This window comes from Triticum urartu, chromosome 2, assembly GCF_003073215.2.
Source record: "Triticum urartu cultivar G1812 chromosome 2, Tu2.1, whole genome shotgun sequence".
In the NCBI taxonomy this organism is placed as follows: domain Eukaryota; kingdom Viridiplantae; phylum Streptophyta; class Magnoliopsida; order Poales; family Poaceae; genus Triticum; species Triticum urartu.
Window position 1 is genome coordinate 566,891,836 of NC_053023.1, and position 3,854 is coordinate 566,895,689.

Here is a 3,854-nt window from a genome sequence, read left to right on the forward strand (position 1 = left end):
CCGAACCCAAGAGACAGGCTATGGGAGAGGAGCTAGCCAAGCTATTGGAGGCCGGATTCATCAGAGACATAAAACATCCGGACTGGCTAGCAAACCTGGTGATGGTACTAAAGAAGGACAAATCCTGGCGCCTGTGTGTCGACTTTAAAGACCTTAACAAGGCTTGCCCAAAGGATCCCTTCCCCCTCCCCCGCATCGATCAAATTATCGATGCCACCGCAGGACACGATTTGTTGTGTTTCCTCGACGCATACTCCGGTTACCATCAAATCAAGATGGCAGAATCAGACCAAGCTGCAACAGCATTCATCACACCATACGGCCCATTCTGCTTCAACACAATGCCCTTCGGGCTTAAAAACGCCGGTGCAACATATCAGCGCATGATCCAGACATGTCTGGCAAACCAGATCGGCAAAACAGTGGAGGCGTATGTGGATGATGTGGTCGTCAAATCAAGACATGTCGAATCCCTATTAAACGACTTGAGGCTTACATTCGACAACCTCCGACAATATGACATCAAGCTCAACCCAGAAAAATGCGTCTTCGGCGTTCCAGCCGGAAAGCTCTTGGGCTTCATTGTATCCGGTAGGGGAATTGAAGCAATCCCAGCCAATATCTGAGCTTTGTCACAATTGGATGTCCCAAAGGACCTTGAACAAATACAAAAATTAACCGGGTGCGTGGCGGCTTTAAGCCGCTTCATCTCCCGCTTGGGAGAAAAGGCACTACCCCTTTATCGCCTCCTTCGGCGCACCGAACACTTCGAGTGGACGGATGCCGCCACGGCTGGACTTGATGAAATAAAAGCCATATTGGCAACAAACCCAGTCCTGGCCGCGCCAATCACCGGCAAACCAATGTTATTGTACATTGCAGCAACACACCAAGTTGTCAGTGCAGTGCTCGTTGTCGAGCGGGAAACGGACGGACACAAATTCCCCCTTCAAAGGCCGGTCTACTACATGTCCACTGTCCTCACTCCATGCAAATCACGGTACCCGCATTATCAAAAGATTGCATACGCGGTATTCATGGCATCCCGGAAGCTACAACACTACTTTCAAGAGTGTTCCATAACAGTAGCCTCGGAAGTACCACTAAGCGATATTATCAACAACCGCGACGCAACGGGCCGGATTGCAAAATGGGCCATCGAGCTTCTCCCGTTCGATATAACCTATAAGCCACGGCGAGCTATTAAATCGCAAGTTTTGGCCGACTTCGTCGCAGAATGGACGGAGGCCGTGCTCCCTAAAGAGTACGGCACATATTCAAACTGGATTATGCATTTCGACGGCTCCAAAATGTTGGCCGGACTGGGGGCTGGCGTCGTCCTGACGTCCCCCACAGGAGACATAGTCCAATATGTGCTCCAGATCATGTACACGGATTCCAACAATGCAGCCGAATATGAGGCCCTCCTACATGGTCTCCGGATAGCAGTATCCATGGGTATCCAGCGCCTAGAGGTACGCGGGGATTCAAACCTCGCGATATCCCAAATAAATGGAGACTTCGACGCCAAGGACCCAAAAATGGCAGCTTACCGCAACACCGTCCTAAAAATGTCAGCTCGGTTCGAAGGGCTGGAGTTTCACCATATAGCCCGAGAAAACAATCAAGCAGCGGACGTCCTGGCACGCATCGGAGCAAAACGCGATGCAGTCCCCCCCAACATCTTTTTGGAAAGATTGTTCAAGCCATCCGTAGCATGGGAGGGGGAACCCGCAAATAACAGCCCGGACCTAGCCGCACCACTCGACGCCGAACAATCTGACACAATTGGAGGCTCTGCCAATGAAATTACACCTTCAGCCCATGTAATAATGGCGGTTATTGCCCCGTGGACAAAACCATTCCTAGCCTACCTTACCAGGCAGGAACTCCCGGAGGACCAAAACGAGGCCCGCTGCATAGTGCGGCGATCTAAAGCCTATAGAGTCCATGAGGGAGAGCTTTATAAGAAAAGCACTACCGGAGTCCTTCAAAGGTGCATCTCCGAAGAGGATGGGTGGAACCTTCTGGCTGAAATTCATGTCGGACTCGGTGGTCACCACGCCACTGCTCGGTCCCTTGTTAGCAAGGCTTTCCGTACAGGCTTTTATTGGTCGACGGCCCGGGCAGACGCCCAGGACCTAGTCCAACGATGCGCTGGTTGCCAACTTTTTGCCAACCAAAGCCATATGCCACCCACCGCACTCCAAACTATACCCATCACCTGGCCTTTTGCGGTCTGGGGGCTTGACATGGTCGGACCCCTTAAAGGTGGGACCGATAGGAAAAAATACTTACTGGTCATGGTGGATAAGTTCACCAAATGGATAGAAGCCAAGCCTGTTAAAACGGCCGAATCCGGACCTGTGATAGACTTCATATCCGGGGTTGTACACCGTTATGGCGTCCCCCACAGCATCACAACAGATAACGGTACAAACTTTACCGCCGACGAGGTAAAACTCTGGTGCAAAAACATGGGCATCAAGCTCGATTATGCTTCCGTCTATCACCCACAAACCAACGGCCAGGTCGAACTCGCAAATGGTCTTATCATGAGCGGCATTAAACCCAGACTGGTGCGGTCCCTCAAGGAATCTAACACGCACTGGGTAGAGGAGCTCGACTCCGTGCTATGGGGGCTGTGGACCACGCCAAATCACACCACCGGATACACACCATTTTTATGGTGTACGGCGCAGAGGCAGTTCTGCCCTGCGACATAATTCATGACTCACCTAGAGTGCGCAGGTACGAAGAAAGAGAAGCCGAGCTCGATCGACAGGACAACTTGGACGCCTTGGAGGAGGAGCGTGACGTGGCAAAAGCCCATTCCGCATTTTATCAATAGCAGGCCCGAAGATATCAAAGCAGAGAAGTACGGGCCAAAAATTACAATGTTGGCGAACTAGTTCTATGCCTGCCGGATAAGAAAAAGGACAAACTCAATCCCAAGTGGGAAGGTCCATTCATAATCGACCAAGTCCTGACTGGTGGGGCGTACCGCCTGCGAGATACGTTGGATAACCGACTCGAGCCGAACCCGTGGAACGCCACCTGTCTCTGAAGATTCTATGCCTAGCGCCGGACTCTGTGTTTGTCTCCTTCCTCTGTCCATTTTTTGCATTTTTTGTCTTACATTTCTCTCCTTCCCCTCTTTTCTTTTATAGCCCTTAAGGGCTCTTCTACTGACGCGCCACTTGCGCTCATTAAACCTGGGGGCTTCTTTAACAGAAGCTTATTTATACGGGCTTCACGCCCAAAACATGTGTCAAACTTCCGCATGTACCTTTTCTTCACCATTATATGCATCGATATGACTTAAGTTTTGGCCAAGCTAGGTTGCCTAGCTCCTGTGCTTACCCCTACGTTCCCGATTGTTCGGCTAGGCGGTAAAGGGAGCACCTCTGCGATTGTTACTGCCGGGTCAGCCGGATGTGTACCTCAGACTGGGTGAAGCCGAAAGCTAGCGTTCTTAAGAGAATATTCGGTTGGTGAAATAAAAGATGATCTTTTTACTCATTTTATGCGCCCCCAGATGCTTTTTCTGCGTCTTTTCACGCAGTCCGAACATGCACTTTAGGGCATGCCTCCCAGCGAAAGGAACCCTTAACGGAACTATTCTCTCTGGAAGATGTTTCTTACTAACCATGTAATATAACATAACTAGTTGGGAACTTGTCTGATAAAGCACTAATGACCCATACGCCTGGTCTCCACGCATACCCCGGTTCTTATATAGCTGCTATGGTATTCGGACACACTCCGGACCGTCAGGTCCCGAGGTTGAAGCGAAAAGGTCGGCAACGACAAACGTTCTACAATCCGGCTAGAAGGCATTACACATGTCAATT